We start from the raw sequence: 19665 nt of genomic DNA, 5'->3' as shown, positions 1-19665 counted from the left end.
TTGGAAGTGACATAACTAGGCATGTGCCGGTTACCGGTTTAACGTGGTGTGAAAACGTCGCGGTTTCAAAACCACTAAAATTTTCCGTCAGACCGTAGTACGGTATTCGCTATTTTTCATGTGTCAAAAATGCAGCCAGAAGTGGCTTGGCACGGCAGCGCTCACCCCCTCCCGTTTGTTGCTGTGTGTGAAAGTGACGCTATCGGCTAGACAGCCAGTGAACCCAAAAACAAATACTCCAAACATAAGGCGTACTTTTCTTCAATTTTTTGAGCTCTCAAATCGAGGTAAGTGGAATATACAAAATGAATACATTTAAAACGTTATACAATTGTATTTTTCCATTTGTGAGTAGCTTCAACCAGTGACGTGCGGTCAGGGAAGGCAGAACCTCACCTGTCATCATGACAAAAAAATAATTATAGCATCAAATTTATATGAATATTTGTCCATTGCTCTTTATGTATGACTCATTTCAAACATTTTTTATAGTCAAATTCGCTGAATTTGCCTATTTCCTGTTCAAATAAAGAAATGAAACGAGAGGTGTGGCAGCAACGAGTAAAGCCTCACCTCTGATTGCGCAATCCATAACAAACTGGGTTGATACATGGAATTGGAGCGTGCTGGTTGCCGTACATCTGCATGTTGCCGTTATAATGTTTCCAGATACGTTTATTTGACCTGATTTTCCACATTCTGGCTTATGTCTTTATCCCTTAAAGTTTAATGTTTGTTAGCGACATATTTAGTTTTGCTGATGGGACATAAAACCGCAGTGAAAAGGCACATGCTGCGGCAGATAGTACTCTGCCGCACTGCAAGGGGGCGTACGTGAAACTGGACTTTCCGTTAAATGTGTACGCGGTTAACACAACACCGGAGCTAGAAGGTTTGCTTCAAACTACGGGACAGAAGATAACTCGCGCTTTTCAAACGGACTGGTACACCCGAAAAGACTGGCTATGTGGCTGTCCTTCGAAAAATCGCCTTTGCTGCTTTCCCTGCCTTTTCTTCTCAACTTGTGCCAATGTCTGGACTAACACGAGATATTGTGACATTAAAAAACTACGACGAAGCCTCAGCAAACATGAGAGCTCGACCACTCACATTCAAAGCCTGATTGCTTTAAAAACTTTTGGAAGCTCAAGGATCGATTTGGCTTTGACGAACAGCGGAAGCTCAACGGTAGCATCCTCAATGCTAAGGTAAAGAAAAGAGTTTGAAAGACCTCATTATTGCAGCCTGCATCCTAGCTAAACAGGAGTTAACATTTCGTGGTAACGATGAGCGTGTAAGCTCTTCTAAACGTGGCATATATGTAGAACGATTACATGGTTTTGCTGAGAAAGATGAAAGGTTAGCTAGACTTTTGGACACATCCACTGTGTTTTCTGGCTTGTCAAATAGAACACAGAACGATCTAATTGAAGCAATCCTCTCCATTGAGGCGGAGAGATTTTTTTTTTTTTAAAGTAAAGGAAAATAAGGAGGACTTTTACAAAAAGGGCGTAGGTTTGCATAGGGACGGTAGGGACGTAACACTACCAACTTTTCAGGATGCTAAAATTGTCCCAACCAACTTTTAAGCAACCTTACCTTTTTTGCATGATATAATGTTCAGTTATATAGAGAATTTAGATCTTTCAATAGTTCCATATGTTGTAAGGATAGAATTGACCCTACCAAATTTTAAGTGAATTATTTTCATTATGTTTATGTTTGCTAATAAAAACCAGACACTATTTATTTCAAAATGTTTCTTTAGTATTTTTTGAAAACAAAGATTTGAATCGAACAGTGTATCATCTGAACCAATGCATGTAAAAGTTATTATCAGAAGATAAGGATTTATTTTGCATTGATCATTTTGCCTATTAATTAATTAGGTTCATATACATGAGAAATGTGGCCCTTTGCTCCCTGCATCCAATCTGTTTGGTCTAATTAATGTCCCGTCCCCAGCAAAAAGTGTACCTACATGCAGGTTATGCTTTTATATCGTCCCTACGAATGTTGATACCAAACCTATGCCCTTCCAAAGTAATGCCGGTTTTTGTGGCGAAGGACAGGCGCAAGAGCACAAACAGTTTTCATTTCAATCTTATAAAAAAAAAAAAAAAAAAAAAAGAGCTTAGACCAAGAAAAATACAATAGAATATTTAAAAACTAAATTTTGGCCTTAAATAAAATATTCTTTGTTTTTCTTTTCACACTTTTTGTTTAGCAATCTGTAATAAATTGATTAAAGTATCAGAATTAAAAGTTTTAAAAACAACTGAATATTTCACTAAAGGTCAGAATTGAATTCTGTGGCTTTGTACACCACTCTTTACTCTCATTTATGTTGCATGAATTATAGAATTGCGACGACCAACACATTGAGGGTGTGGGGCAAATGCATGTTATTTTCTTATTTTTACGTATCGATAATATGTACCGTGTGTGCGTGTTTTGTGAAGAATGCTGATGAGATATGAAATAACCGGTAGCCAATTGAATAAGCTACCGTTTTTGGTTTATATATTTGGAAATCTGACACTAAAGGAGTCAGTGCCTCACCAACCATGAACCTCACCGCACGTCACTGGCTTCAACAGATTAGCACCATGAAAAAAAAATCGCCAAAAACAAAACCCACATTTTCCTTCTAAATTCAATATACAAACCAACTAAAAGCTTACAAAGACAAATGGTAGCCTAGGCTTAGCTGGGAGAGCAACTTCGTCGAGTGTTACAGCCGCAGAGTGAGAAAACAAGCTTGATTAGCTTGAATGAAGGGGAAAAGTGGATAGCATCAAAGATCGCTAATTGCGAAAGATGTTCTTGCCCTAAGCACAAATCCACGTTTGCTGGATCAAGGGAAGGTCTCACTCCCAATGTTTTTGTTTTTTTGTTTGTTTGTTTAGATGAAACCTTTCCACAACAATATTTACACTTTAAACTAACCTATACATTTTTAACTAACTTATGAATTATTTGTTTTGTAACATATAGGCATGACATCATGTAGACTAGAGCTGACACAGTGGCTGAAAATGGCGAAACTTCACTTGAGCTTTTCCCCCCTCAAAAAAACAGTCATGCAGTAGAATTTTTTTTACAAATTTTATTCAGAAGTGTTTTTACTTTTTTATAGAAATTATTTTGTTCTAATCAGCAACTTGAGCTGTGGCTGTGGGTAGAGTCTATAAGTTATATTTATTTAATTTTATTTAAAATATCAGTTTTTTTGTATTGATAATTTGTTTTAACAATATATTCATGTTCCAATTTGCAACGATGTTCTGAAAAAAAAAAAAAAAAAATCCTGTTCAATTGATTTTTTTTTTTTAACCCATACATCTCAAAATAACACATTTTGGAGCTATAATTGCAATACCGCGGTATTTTTGCCCACGGTTATCGTACTGTCAAAATCTCATACCGGCACATGCCTAGACATCATAACATGTCACGTTTTCTAATCGGAGAAGAAAAAAAAAAAAAAAAAACGGGTCACGTGTATTACCATGTGTGTATTACCATGCTGTGTGAGGCTGTGAGCAGTGAGACCCTGCCGCCAACATAGCCAAGCTACCTCGTCAGGACGAAATCAATAATTGAATTACTTTTTCAAGCAATCTGTGACACACCACTTATGTTTGGATGGTCATAAGAAGCTTTAAAACTATTAATGTCTAACCGAATCAAAATCAAAGCATTTTAAAACATATTGAAAATCATTGAAATTGAATAGAATCCTGAGGCTTTTAAAAATTGTCTGCCCAGGATTTATTAAGACTACAAAAGGTTTAAACTGTTTCCAAGGTGACAAACTTTATTAAATGACAATGGCAAGATCCTGACATCTTTGGGGAAGTGACAAATGACACTTTCATCATGGAGTAATAACATTCAAGTTGTCACAATTACACTACTAGTATATAAACTATTAATTAATGCTTTCATGAATTATATTGCTGAAGCAAGAGCTGAGCTCAAAACTATTACTGATTTTACTGTACCTTTTATCATAACTACAGTAACGTGGATGTGCAGGCAGCCCCATTCTGCGTTCGCCTGTGACCCCCAAATGACACGCCACATCCCTGAGGAGCATATTTTACAATTTGGCAGCAAACCACAACAGAGTACAATTACGCATTAGGAAGCAAAGAATTTGAGGGTGGAAAAGCGGCTTCACCATTTTGCACTAGCATTATTGTTTTTCTTTAAAACAGGAAAATGCATATTGGCTATTTATTAGAATATATATTCCGAATGTGATTTGTTATTGAATAAATTCTATGGAAATAAAATTTAACATTTTCTGCAAAGATTTTTAAACATACCACAAGTCAATACCTTGTAGTCAACTTTCCCCAAGGACGATTCTTTGAAGGCTCAGCACTCGTCTGCATTGAGGATTAAAAGTAATCCTTTGATAAATTTGCTTTGAGGAGATTAAGCAGCGTTTCCAAGAAACTGGAATGAGGTCGTCGTTATGACATGAGGGTAGATATGTTTGTGTTTATTGTACCACTTACGTGAAGCCAGCCCTACTTGCCTCTACCCTACTGCTTCTGGTGATGTTGTAGGTCATGAACAAAACTGATCTTTTGGTGAACATTTTAACATGAACAGCTGGTCTTATGAAGCAAAACAAAATGGTAAATGGTAAATGGAGGTGACTGTCCGTGTTCAAATAATAATAATCATAATCGTACGTCCTACAATGGGACTATATGCACACGTCTCGATGGCGATGGTCAAACGATATATTGTTCAGGGCTATCATAGACAGTGGGGAGAACAAGTATTTGATACACTGTCAATGGGTTTTTCCATTGGCAGTGTATCAAATACTTGTTCTCCCCACTGTACATACATATCCACACATATATGTATATACCGTATTGGACCGAATATAAGACGGTGTTTTTTGCATTGAAATAAGGGTGAAAGAGAAGGGGTTGTCTTATATTTGCGGTCTAGACATTTTACCCATTCACGACGCTAGATGGCGTCAGATATTATTGAAGCGATGTTGTGTCATGACAGATCTCAGCTACTCTCCCCATTCACGACGCTAGATGGCGCCAGATATCATTGATGTGATGTTGTGTCATGACAGATCTCAGCTACTCTCAAGTTTACCCGTTTGCATTATTTTATTGCACGGTTTTTCCTTATTCAGATTTGTTTCAAGACTACAGTTACAGTTATTTATTTCTTAGTTATCTATTGTTGTTGTTCACACATCAAGATGCTTGCCTCGGAGACGTGTAACTGTTGAATCAATTTCAAGTTTTGTGTTTTTTACTTAAAAATAAAAAGACTTTAGATAAGCAGTCAGAAATGTTATTTTTGTGAATTAATTCTTGCATTGAAATCCTATTAAGCAAGCCATAATGTGAGGAAGAAAACTAACACCCGAGGAAGTTTCACCTCCAGCACTGGGACAAGGCAACTATGTGACTAGCTTCCTGAGCTGTTAATGCTACAATGCTGACACGATCACTTTTTCTGTGTGTTATTGAATGCATCAGACATGGTGAAAAAAAAGTTTAATTTAACTAAAAGGTGTTCAAATGTCAATCTCCTACATTTCTCTACGTATAATGTTCATGCTGCTATTGCTTCAGGCAGTAATGACCCAATATGCAATGCTGTCCAAGACTGTTTTGTAAAGCCAAATTGCAAACAGCTGACTGAAGGGGAAGTCATGTACTATGCCATTACAGGAATCTGAGACGCACAGGTAACACATCGTGCATGATTGCAAATGCATTACCAAACTTAGATTGGCTAGGCAAAAATAGCAATCCATATGATGTGTTGCTATGAATGCACCAGATGTCACAGCCACACCTTCCGGTTAAACGAGGAGGTTCTATTGAAAACCATACTGCTTAGTCCAATTTAACATGTCATTATGCGACTAGAAACAGCAACATATGAGTTGATTTGTTAATCTACATAATTATTTTAATATATTTTTTGCCCAATACTGAAGTATGGTTAAATGTTCAGTAAATCCAATGGCAAATGAAAAAGAATTGTTTAAGGGAATCTCAGACTTAAAGACTTGTGGGCTCTAAAAAGTCACAATTGTTGTCTTTTACATAAATACTTTATTAGAAACACATAAAATATTGACATTGATTTAAAAATCTATAATATTTAGTAAATGATCTGATCTACGGAGGGTGCCATGTTTTATGTGCACAATGGACGCTCAGGGTGATGATGTATGTTTGTCACTGTCATTAGACGAACACTACCGGTGATCTGCAATTCCTTCTACGAGACGTCCAACACATGCGCACATTGGTTAAAAGTGGAGAGTGTTTACTATTTGTGTTTTTATTTATTACCTTTTCATTGCCTCAAAATAATTTTGCAAGTGTTTCCCTTTCATACTTTTAAGCAGGGGTCCCCATACTTTTTCCTGTGAGGCCCACATAACTTTTCCCTTCTCTGATGAGGGACCAGGTCAGTTTGTAACAGAAAAAGTGTGACGATTGCAGGAGTGCCTAAATGAAAAAAAAAAAAAATGTTTTTCAGAAAGCCACAATCAAATAACCCTTTCTGGATTCTTCATGGAAGAAAATAAAATAAAATATACTGCGATTGGCTGGCAACCAGTTCAGCGTGTACCCTGCCTACTGCCCGTAGTTAGCTGGGATAGGCTCCAGCATCTCCGCGACCCTCGTGAGGAAAAGCGGCATGGAAAATGAATGAATATTTATAATATAATATAATATTATTTATATATAATATAATATACTGCGATTGGCTGGCAACCAGTTCAGGGTGTACCCTGCCTACTGCCCGTAGTTAGCTGGGATAGGCTCCAGCACCTCCGCGACCCTCGTGAGGAAAAGCGGCATGGAAAATGAATGAATATTTATAATATCATATAATATAATATAATATAATATACTGCGATTGGCTGGCAACCAGTTCAGGGTGTACCCTGCCCAGGGCCGGCCCAGGCCATTTGGGGGCCCTAAGCAAAATAATGGAAAGGGGCCCATATTTCTAGCCCACCATTTCCTCACAGTGTACTGTGAAACCCATACATGCAATCCAACCCATACGTCCATATTTTGTATATTAATCAGATTTTGTTGCACTGCATACTTCAAACTTCTCACCCCAAATGATTGTCAGAACTTACAGTAGATAGTGGCAAACCTTTTTCTAAAAGAGGAAAGAAAGAAGTTAAGGAAGAACTTTAATTTTTTTGAGCTTGTAATCAAGTATCAAAACTCATAAAATTCAAACAAAGCAAACTGTAATAAACAAAATAGAATATAAATTAAACAATTGCCAGTTTGGGGGGGCCCTAAGCAGCTGCATAGTCTGCGTATAGGCTGGGCCGGCCCTGACCCTGCCTACTGCCCGTAGTTAGCTGGGATAGGCTTCAGCACCTCCGCGACCCTCGTGAGGAAAAGCGGCATGGAAAATGAATGAATATTTATCATATCATTTCATATAATAACAACACTATTAATTAAATAGATAATAGCCAAATAACCCTCTCTGGGTTCTTCACAGAAAAAAGCCAGGAAATAAATAACACTATTGGGGAAAAAAAAAAAAATGTTCAGGGGGCAGGACCAAATGTGGAGCCCGCGGGCCATAGTTTGGGGACCCCTGCTTTTAAGCATTGTGTTGTCTTGTGGTAGCTTTAAAGCAGATTGTTGATCTGTTGACCTAATTAGTCACATAGTGTATTTAAACCACTCTTTTTTGATATTACTATTTTTAAGTATTTTCTTAAGGCATCTTTAGTACGTTCTGTCTGTATGCATCGAAATAAAACAAGCTGAAAGTGCACGGTAGTACTTTGGGTGTCAAATTCGCCTCTTGCAGGACGTTTCGCCGGTGTATCACATTTTGGCAGAACACCAGTTTTGTTATACTCTTGTCTTGTCTCATCCCGTCTTTCCAGCTCATTTTGCTTTTGCTGCTTGTTTTGTGAAATATCCACAGTGCTGTCATTCTCATTAATGTCCCTCTCCAATTCAAACTGAAAAGGTTGAACAGATGACATGTTTATGTCGCTAGCGTCATACTCTGGAATCCCGGCCGCATAACCCAGTGACATCACTGCCCTGCGAAGTCAATAACAATGGCGACCAACTAGTTAAACTAATTTGACAAATTGTATAAAAACGAAAACATCAAGAGGGGTTTTAATATCAAATTATTTTAACTTATAATAATGTTTATCTTCTAAGAGCTACAAGTCTTTCTATCCTTGGATCCCTTTAAGAAGAATAATTACCAACATTCTGAATATGGACAAAACTATAACCAACAGTTTCAATGAAAATGTGCAATCAGAACAAGCAGCTTATTGCGTTTACAGTAATCACATAGTGAACTCACTATTTACGTGAGCGAGACCAGAAAAAAAAGAGTTACACAATAGCCACGTTTACATGCTGACTTTTTTTCATCCCGATTCAAATCATTCCGAATGGAAATTTCACATCAGCTGTTTACATGTCACTTCATCTATTCCGATCCAGCGTTTACATGTGTCTGCCTTTATTCCGAAAGGACGTTTGACAACTGCCGTCTGACATGCGCAGATTAATCAAAACAAAGCGTCACGTTGCAAAACATGGAGATCGATGGTCAGATCAGCTGCTGTTCTAACTTTTCGAGTGGAAACAAAACTTCAGAATGACACGCCGTTCATTTAAAAAGTTGTGTGGGTGCGCTGTGCGTGTGCTTGGAAGCCATGTTGCATGTGACGTTACTTACGTCACCAAGTGACGTCACCACGTCAGTACGGAGCATGCGCAGAAAGAACGCAGCCAGACACCATTCCGCTTCCCTGTTTACATGATATAATTTTACTTCTAATCGGTTTGGGAAAAGGAATATTCCACCCCTGTGAATCGGAATGAAATTCCATTCGGTTTGGGCCTGTTCATTCCGAATGAGGTGTTTATATGGAACACATTTATTCGGTTTGAACAAATATTCCGATTGAAATTGGAATATTTGGCTCCATGTAAACGTGGCAAATGTGAGAGTGACCTCGTCAAAAACCTTGAATGCGTGGGTCAAACTCCATTCTGTGGTGTTTGGTCAATTGAATTTGTAGGTTAAAGGTCAGTATGCCACATCAACAATTAATATATATCTGAAAACTCCATTTAGGTGAGGACAGGTTAAAGTCTCTCAATGGTCAAACTAGTAAGCAGCAGACAGGATGGAAGACTCCCCATTAGATAAAGCCCCTGTAGACACATGCTGTAAGAGTCTTAGTCAACATGCTAGAAAGCAGGTAGAATAATCTTTCTGAAACATAATGACCCACCGCTGTCTTTCTATTTCCAACCCCTGGGGAAAAAAAGTCACTTCATCCTCCAGTGTAGTGCGGCAGCTGGGCTAATCATTTCCACTCACCACACTTCGCCTGTTCCCCGTCTGACTTCATCCCCTTCGGAGAGTGGGGTTCTCCAAAGGATTCCAGGATTCGTCAGTAGTCCGGCGAGGCCTTTAATAATCCACAAAATCCTTTTTAAAAAGTTCTTCAAAAACCCGCACTCAATTTTCAAGAGTAGTTATATGTTGGCATCATTCCAGGAAATATCCAGTATCCAGGTTCTCTCGTTGCATTCTCGCTCAGAGTGTGTACCCGATTAAGGTGACTCACACCACTTTACCTATACAGTGGACGGAGCTCAGTAGGGCTGTCACTATTTCACAACGTTACTCAAACAGACTCACTCACAGACCAAAGCAAATACTGATGAGGGCAGAGCAAAGTCAAGGTGTTGGTTTACATTCAGGTGAACGTGAATTCATGCTTAGCTCAGGCTGTAGACCCTACTCACCTACGTCACAAAATGACGTGTCGCTGTATCCGGCCGCCATATTGTACCTATTTTTTAGACCTATTCTCATTGTTTTCAATTAGTCGTGCAAGTTATAGAGCAATTCATGGAAGCCCCGGTGTTATCTGATGCTGTAAACTCATTGGATGCGTTGCATAAAAGGCGTTACGTGAAAAAGCTTCAGTTTATCCATTCGCCAGATCCGTATTTGATGCCTAAATCTATGTTTTTCGACCCGCTGTCTTCGCCATCTTTGCCTGACCCTGATACTTACAACTATCTTGTCCACACAAAATCAGCCTATTCTCACGAAAGTTTGAAAAACTTTAAGAGCTTGGAGGCTTATAAATGCTACGTTGCTGGTTGGGTGAAACAGGTCCTCGTACACGAAAATTCGGCAGGAATCTTGTGCTCGGAAGGTGAGTTACGAAATTTTCAATTCAAAATCTTTTGTTCTTGCTAACATCCACTGTCAAGTCTAATGTATTTCATGTCATTTGTCAATGGTGCTAGGGCTTTTAATGTTTATATGGTTTAGCGATAGCACTCTCACTACATACATATATATGTAATAAATATGAAGTGCGATAGCACTACTCCAGATTGTCCCTAGTTGAATGTATTTTTTGGCTTTTGACCTCAATAGTGAAATTGTAAATTAATTGTATGACAACTGTCTGATTATCCCCTTATAATTATATATTTTCAGGTAGTTCATTCACAACGTCTGAGTGTATGTTGTCGGCGATTAGCCTAGCAATGATCTTAATTGTGGTTGTCAGCCCAAAACCCTCTAAATATATATTAAATGCATCTTACCAGATATAAAATGACTACTACATAATCTGTGGTAGTCGTTTGGAACCCTGTTTTCTTGTCGAATTGCAGCAGTCAATCTCGGTCTCCTCTCCGGGTCTCTCGGAATACGGTAAAACTTCAAGTCTCTCCGTCTATCTTCTCTGTTTTTGCAACCGACCGCCACACAAGACTTCACCATTTTGATTATTAATGTTAACGAGCAGAAAAACACGCCATAATAGGAGGAATTTATGAAGCACTAATGCATTAACATGACGAGTATACGGACAACATGGCGCGGGGGCGTGGCTGTGACGTCACGTGAGTAGGGTCTGTAGAGCTAAACGCCTGACTTCTGGTTGTTGCCTCAGTTTCTATGCAAACATTAAGTTAATGCAGTACTTCTCAAATAGTGGGGCACGTCGTACTAGAATAAAGTGTAATTGCACATCCAGTCAGTGGGTGGTAGTCGCACTCTAATTTTCAGAGTGTGCACAGTATTTTTTTTAACCAAACAAGAGCACATAGCAAAGAGCACTGGGGATATGAAGAGCTGAGATGAGGAAATATGATGAAGCGTATGACTTTTGGCTTTGACTTTTAGTACAGCGGGAGATGAGGGAAATACAGTCAGTTTAAAATGTTTGGAAGCCAAATCTATTAAGACATCACTTAAACACATTAGACCCCAATCACATTGATATGCCGCTTGATTTTTTTTTTTCAGCGAAAACGTGCTGAATATTGCCAACAATCGTCCCGCTTTGTCAGTGTTTTATCAGTAAAACAGTGAGCACTGTTAGCATGCTCAGTGCAAAATAACCCCACACCATAGCAAAGGAGTTAAAACTGTCTACAGCAGAAATAAAAACTGTCCCTCTGTCCAATGACACTGTCGTTTTTGTTTTTTTAGGCCAAATTGTTTTGCATATTGTCCTCAGGAGTTAATGTTCCTCAATTTGAATTTATTGTTAATTATTTATTTTTTTATTATATTTAATTTTTCGGGACCAAATGGTTAAAAAAATACTTAACAAAAAGTACTTTGTATTTTTACAGTTTAGATGGATTTTTTTTTTTTTTTTAATTCAGGCAAATTGATGCGCTTTAAGTCTTTTCTTCTACAAACAAAACAATGTTAATAAAGTTATACTGTACTTTATTGTAAGTTGATCTATTTCACTTTTTATCTTTAATATTAAAAAGGACCATGTTATGCAGAGGTTTACTTATAATAATAATGTTAGACAAATGATACTATTTACAGTGGTGGCAGAGAGTGGGGGGAGCACAACGTTTCTGTCTTCCTTGGGAGGCGTAACAGAAAACATTTGAGAAGCACTGAGTTAATGTCTGGATTCTAAATGCAACTTGGTAAACAAAATGCTACTGTCTTTTGATTGATTAGAATGAAATTAATCTGACATCTTTGCTGATAATAGTTAATAGCAGTTACATATTTTTATACTTCTATTCATCATTGCTGTTGTCTGTCTGGCTTGTTATAATTTTATGCACCTCACAATTTTGCTCTTTTATACTCACTTTGCATTTATATTGGCTTTCAAAACGGGACCAGAGTTCTAATTTCTCACCATTAACATGTAAATGTGAACTGGTGAGACAATAAAAATCCTTGAATCCTTGAAGACATATCAAACTGTGTTTACATTTCATTCTTAAATGGTATTAGGTTTGAATAGTATGGAATAACAGGCGCCCCCCAAATAAATAAATAAATAAATAAATATAGGGAGAAATAAATGAATGAATAAATAAATAAGACCGAGGTCATGGTTGTGTTATTCATTGACAAAAAGTAAGCGTCAATGAGAAAATCTATTTTTATATTTTTATTAATTTATTTAATTATTCATTTATTTCTTTTATACTTGGTATTTTATATTGTGATACGCCTCAAAATGAAAATAATGTTTATTTAATGAAAAAAGATAAAACAATTATGACAACTCCCCGCTAACCTTATTTTTAACTGATTAAAAAGACCTGTCACAAATGCGTACGGTAATGTGTTGCAACATAAAATATTCAAGTGGGCATAGTGGCATAACTATTTTAAAAATATAGTACTTTGTGAGTAATTTTAACTTTTATAACCAAAATTAAGAATAACAAATAATTATTGAACTAGTATTAATAAAATAACAAATTGGGTCGTCTGTGTTCTTTGGGGGTTACGTGACTAACTATTTTCTGATTAACACAGCTAGTTCCAGTTGTTTTAAATACATCACTCACAGTATACTTTGATGTGGCCTATTGTAAAAAAATTATTACTGTATTTTTCGGACTTAAAGGGCCACCAAACCTTTCAAGAAAACTGTAACTGTTCACATATAAGACGCACTGGACAATATGGCGCAAGGTTCAAAGCAGGGTGAAAAGTAGGGGCTTGTAGTCTGAAAATTCCGGTATTTACGTGTCGCCTATCGTATCATTTTTCATTAACTGTTGTATTTATGCACCATGTGTTTAAGTGTCACTAATGATCAGTGTTGTTAATCTTACTTTAAGAAAGTAATTAATTACAGTTACAAATTACTTCTACCAAAAAGTAATTGAGTTACCTGAATGTAAGAGTAATTAGTTACTTGGCGAAGTAACTGGTGTTACTTTTCCTATTTTACATGTTATTACATGATCCATTCTATAATGTCTTTCACATCAAATATGTTTATATTAACTGATTGAATTGAACTGTTTTGATGTTTTTTTGTTTTTTGTTTTCATTCAAAAAAAAAAAAAACATTGGTCACACGATGGGAAGTTCAAAGGGTTTTTGGAACAATAGGCCCTAGCCCAATTCTTTACCCTCAACTTAACTAGAGACAGGGGGATTGCGAATATTGCGATAACTAGCCAACCTTTGCTATGTTTGGAAGTCATTTAATGTTGTGAATCAACTGTTAAAGTTGTTAAAATTGCTCCCGTTTACTGCATTAGTTTCCTTCCGTCTACTTCCGACATGTGAAAGTTTTACAACTGTTTCATCATTTAAAGACAGATTCAAGTCAAGATTTTGCCGATTTAGGAGTATTTTAGATAAAAAAAAGTTACTTAGGCCGCTAGGAAGGTTCGCTACAACAGAGCCTTTCTGAGAAGTCTATTGCTTTAAGATGGCAGCTGTTTACTAACGCCAGTGAGTCTATCATTTCGCATCCAGTTCTCTATACATGTGCTAACGCCGCCGAGTCTGTCATTTCGCTTCTAGTTCTATATACATGTTATAACTACCTTGGCATCATGTGGGCGTAGTTTGTAGGCTGTCGACGGCAGTCAGGTATTATTGGAGCCACCTAGCATCGCGTTTGCAACAGTGTCACAACTCCCTTTCTTCCTCCTCACTCCCGCTCTCCTCTCTCCGTGTCTCTCAGACATTTCTCGGGTCATTCAACCAACGTAGTAACGCATCGTAACGTACGCCTTTACAGTACATCCTCAGTAACGGTAATGGCGGTGCAAAGATGAGAAAAGTAAATTACTCACTACTGAAAAAAATAACACCATTACTATCACCGTTATACTCTATTGCCGTCTAAGTTGTCCATTCGCCGGACTTAGTCACAGGCAGGGTGAGAGCTATTCGCACTCTGTGACGTGGTGAATGAGAGTGGTTATCACATTTGAATACTGACCGAATTAATTGCACATCTTTCAGACTGCAAATATTGCATGTCACTGTTGTACTCGCGGTAGTTTCTATATTGAAATGTTTCCAAATCGCTGACATTGATCCTTTTTCCTCAGAATGAAAAAGCTATCACGCCATTGGTTCAAAGCAGCCATTGCCGCTTTTGCAGCATCTAATAACGATAGTCACTAGGCACGGCATCCACTAATCACACGAGTGCCAGATGAGAAAAAAAAACGAGAATTTGAATTAGAAATACTTAAATAGTTGAAACATAAAACTATCGGAATAAATTAATTTGAAATTGTATCGTTTGATTCGGATAATTGCATTGAAAACTGATTATTAATACATTAATTTGAAATTTGTAATTCATCTTCACGAAAAATTCGACCCCTTTAATGAAATTCACATCAAGGTCTCACAAAACAAATTCTGTTTGAAAAATACAAATTTAAGTAGCAACAATTCAGGTTTTTTTTTTTTTTTTTTTTTTTTTGTGACACAAGCAATCATTCACAGCTAACAAAGATATCCTCTTGGCCAATCAGCACATTCGTTTTTGATCACGTGACACATTCTCTTCATGAGCACATGGACGACAAATATCGAAATGGTAAAAGAAATGGTAACAGAACTTGGGGGCGTGTGATCTGTATTTCGTCGCATCAGGTAGGGGCAATGTTCTCCAGAGCTGCAGATTAGACTCTGACGTCCCAGATTTGCTACATTGACGAGTTATAGTGATCTTGAAACAAATACAACAACAAAAAATTAAATTAGCGAAAAAGCTTTACGCACGTTTAACTTTATGAAAAGCAGTTCATTTTCCTAGCTATTTAAAAACAATTTCAAATTACGTTATTCTGATACAGCTTTAAATTTAAACTATTCAGGTTCAGTATTTCAAATTCACGTTAAGCATTTCAGATTCAGGTTGGTAATTCAGAGTCTGTTATTAAGATTCAGTTTCTGATGGCACAAATATTAATACTTACACAAGGTGCTATGTTCATGCTTCCATATTAGTGTGGGTAAGTGGGAATAGTGCAGAGGTTGCGCTAGACTTTTTCGTTGTCTGTCATTTTGACTGACAGGGTCATAAAAATCTGGTCAAAATCTATTTTTACCCGTCACTTAAATTTTTAAAATTATAATAATGACATATTCACTAGTATTTAGTTTTCATTCATTTTTAATTAATATTCTGTCCGAACAAGCTTAACAGAGAATCCACACCGTGCCATCACACATCAAGCAGATGAATATGTAACTTTTTCTCCGCTGTGACAAAAACAGCTGACTGTGGCCCCAGTAGGTAGGCTACGAGCCGACCTAAGCATAGCTTTAGCTTTTTTATCGACGCGACTGACAATGACATTCTCCTGTTTCAACAAGCTATCCTTTACCATCAGCCCTGTCTTTCTTATATATCCTCTGGTTGTCCTACGTCTCTTACCGTTCTTGAGGGTAATTTAGTTAGCTTTGTGTAGCGATCGCAAATGCTACTCAGTGACAGCCAACGAACACTTGTAATTTTTTCATTGATAACATATCTTAATCCTATAATTTATTTACACTTCCCCCTTACTAAAGTTTTTTTTTATATATATATATAACAGAAACGGTAACAGTGGCAGTCAGATACCATTGTAATTCTTTTCAGGTCATTCATTGTCAGACAGAAGCAGTACGGCACAACGTTACGCTAAAAAAATAAAAATATAAAAATGGCTTACCTCTTTGTCCTCTGAAAGACCATGCCAACCCAACATAATGTTTACTGCATATGAAAACTGAATGGATTCGCCGACTGGTGTTAAAGTCCGCGCAAGTTGATTCGGTCTTCACATTTTTTCCTCCCGTGTTTTTGGTTCCGGAAACGTATGAAGAAAACATCCTTCATGTGTTGTAATGTCTAGAGTCGTTTCTACAAGTTCCAAAAAAGCAATGCGTGATCGGCATGTTCGTTTTTGAAAGAGTACCGGAGAAAAGTAGCACTTTTTACGTTGGGTCTATGCGAGGGTGGGTCTCTAATGTCCCACTTCGTCTTTACCTCCGCTTTACGATGCGACGTCACGGTCTAAAAATAGCCTGCGTGCGGTACGCCATTGCGTGCCCGCTTGTGCATAATCAAATGTCTCAAGTGGGATTGCTGCAGAGGCTGTCCTTCATCCTCCACTGCATCAGTCCCTCTTTTTTCACTTCTTTTATCAACACCATCGTCGTTTTGGGGCTTTTTGAAGAAACTTCGGACACTCAGTTGCCTTGACATTTTTCCGAGTAAGGCCAACAACGTCATGCATCAACAGAGATAATAGCTAATTAATATGCTCACTCGCCGCCCTGTGGTCTGGGGTGTGAATTGCAACCTGTCAAAATGACAGACGGACTTCATTTTTTTCCGTCACCGTTTTAAAAAAACGGTCAACGACGGAAAATATTCGGTTAACGCGACCCCTGGAATAGTGTGTCAATTTCTTTTTTATGTCATCGTCGATACCGATAACAACATTTTAGTGTGGTATCGGGGCCCCTTACGATGCTAGTATCAGTAAATACTAATTTGAGGAATGCATTTCTGAATCTCATTGGTGTCAAAGTGATGAAAATGCACCAAAGTCAAATGACTGTCTGAAAAGTTAGTTTTACTGCTAGATATCCTAATACATTTCATTGTTCACTGTATCCGTACTTTCCCCAAAAGTCTCATGTTTCTATTGTGCCGATGCATTACAATGAGGAAAGTGAATCTGTTCTATTAAAAATTTTGGTGACTGATTTAAACCCACAGATTTAATTGTACAGGTACAAGATAAATACTGTAACTAGATTTTCCTGAGGATGACTGAGACGATGAATGTGAGGCTTGGTGTTATGGCCACATTCTGTATTAATAGTGCAAGTGGAACATGAGATGGACATCAATCCTTTATATAGAGTAGTTTTCTCATAAAAGGCTGTTAAAACAATATTAGAAGGTTTAAGGATTACAGTGTGAACGTCAGCAAGAAATTGTTTCTAAAGGGCCTGAAGTGCCTTGGCCTTGTACTCAATATCTTAAAATTGCAAAAATAACCGGGAGAAAAGCAGTAATAGCACAATTCATCATGTTTCCCTGTTGATGGAAAGCTTCTTAACTACTGTACTGTAATGTGCTGGTTATGGTGTCTGGTGGTGTTCACTCACAGCTTCAGTCACAGCCTCCGTGTGAGTGGAATTTTTGACATCTCCATGACTTGTGTTTCTTCTCTTCTATAAGTAGTAATTGTGCAGTACTTCCCCAAGACTACCGTTTCTTTTGTCTGATGGCTGATACTGCTACTTCCCTTCAACAAATGATCAACAGTCCCATGACCAATCCTGCTATCCGATAGCTGTCTGTCATTAGTCTGGTGTTACCACTGTCCTATTCTTTGTGTTTTTTACTGCTCTAAAATTGTTACTATATTCTTCTGAATGGTGACTGTTCACCTACAGCCCTTTGACTTTAGTAATTAATCAGTAAAATGGCAAGTCCTTTGTGTTTCTATTGTACTTTCAGTAACTTATTTATTGCCCTACTTAAATGTTAAGTACAGTCATATGCCCCCATCCCCACACAATTCTATGAACAATATCTACCAGGGTAAATGCTTCCATTGAGACAAACTGATTTCTACTTATGGAGTGGCTGGTGCATATACTGGTGCGAGTACACAGTAGGTTTTTCTGTTAGGTGACAAGTATTTATACCGATGTCAAATTTCTGCCTTTTTATTATTGTTCTACAATTCCGGTAAAGAAGATAACGTAAAATTTGTGTTTTTGTTCCTCCATCTTTTGTGTTTGGTTGGTAATATGAAGTTGCTCCTGTCCCAAGTAAGCTGAGCTAGCTTGTATGAACTGTAGAAATTCCTTAAACTAAGAACATCTGTACATACAGTAATATTTTCAAAATTATTCATTATGTTGGTAGTAGAAAATGTTTCTCTGATGGTTGTTCTGTCGCCACAATTTTTGAGTCTCTGCATGAACTGAAACAAGAAATGTATTGTAAATGGCAGCACACTCCTTTATCCCGCTACCTTCATAATTTGTACAATGTAACTTTCCTCAAAAGGATTTCTGATAGATCCTCTCCCATGACCTCAGTCTCACCCTGCACCTCTTGTTATATCAGGCAAAGCCCATGCATTAGTATTGTTTGTCAGCATTAAATGTTAACTTGAAGCATTTTAAATTGATATGAAGCTAAAAGATACATACCAGTTCAAAAGAGAATTTACTATTTTTGCTTAATTTGCAATATTTCTATTTTCTATCCCAAAATGTTTACAAGTCAATTTTATATTTACTGTATTTTTCGGACTATAAGTCACAGTTTTTTTTTTTTTCATAGTTTGGCGGGGGTGCGACTTATACTCAGGAGCGACTTATGTGTGAAATTATTAACGCATTATGATATCATTTCACATGTTATTTTGGTTTTTTGGAGTGACACTGATTGTTTGGTAAACTTGTTAACATGTTCTTTATGCTATAGTTATCTGAATAATTCTTAATAGCTATGGCCATGTTCGCGTTCTGCCTTTGGCAATGTGTGTTCAATTGTATTATTGACTTTTTTTATATTGAAATGCATGCTTTTAGTTTGTGGCGCTTTCACGCCCACGTGGGGGCGCACTCGCACTTGTTTACGTAAAGAAGAGCGCTCACACGCCAGAAGAAGACGGACAGCTATGTAGCTCTGAGTGAGTGGGCGAGTTTGTGAGACAGAAACACGGCTGCGAACCTACGTTCATTGTTTATGCTTTTAAAATATCTCTACAGAGGCAATGGCTGTGTGCATCATCTTTTCTGTTGTTGTTGTGTGTTTTCCACCCGTGATCGGACACTTAGAGCCAGTTGTGTGGTTGTTTGAACAATGTGATAATGCTAGCGAACGCATGCTAACCGTTTATGTCATTGCAGTAATAGCACCTAATTATCATTTATTTACGTTGATGCGAACCTGTATGGTATCGAGGACCAAATTGATTCAGCAATATATACGGACGTCCAGCATCGTCATTTGGGACTTCGCTGTATAGCCAGGACCGAGCCGTAGCGTCCTGGTGAGGACAGTATATTCGCATGTCATTGTTTATGCACTGTACACTGTACATTTATTCAGAATGTTGTTCTCTAATGTACTTTTATATTAAATTGCCTTTCAAGATGACATATCTGTTCTATGTGTTGAATTTTATCAAGTAAATTTCCCCCAAAAATGCGACTTATACTCCGGTGCGACTTAAATATTTTTTTTTCTCTTCATTGGGCATTTTATGCCTGGCGTGACCTTTACTCAGGTGCGACTTGTATTCCGAAAAATACGGTACAGGTCAA

General features: G+C 37.6%; 1 protein-coding gene across 2 annotated transcripts in view; it reads right to left on the bottom strand.

The window, feature by feature from the left end:
* LOC130912490 (kazrin-like) overlaps positions 1 to 19665 on the bottom strand; it is a 230061-nt gene that overhangs the window by 44513 nt on the left and 165883 nt on the right. The gene's annotated exons all lie outside the window — the stretch shown is intronic.

Source organism: Corythoichthys intestinalis, chromosome 2, assembly GCF_030265065.1.
Source record: "Corythoichthys intestinalis isolate RoL2023-P3 chromosome 2, ASM3026506v1, whole genome shotgun sequence".
In the NCBI taxonomy this organism is placed as follows: domain Eukaryota; kingdom Metazoa; phylum Chordata; class Actinopteri; order Syngnathiformes; family Syngnathidae; genus Corythoichthys; species Corythoichthys intestinalis.
This window is presented reverse-complemented; position numbering and strand designations above follow the sequence as displayed.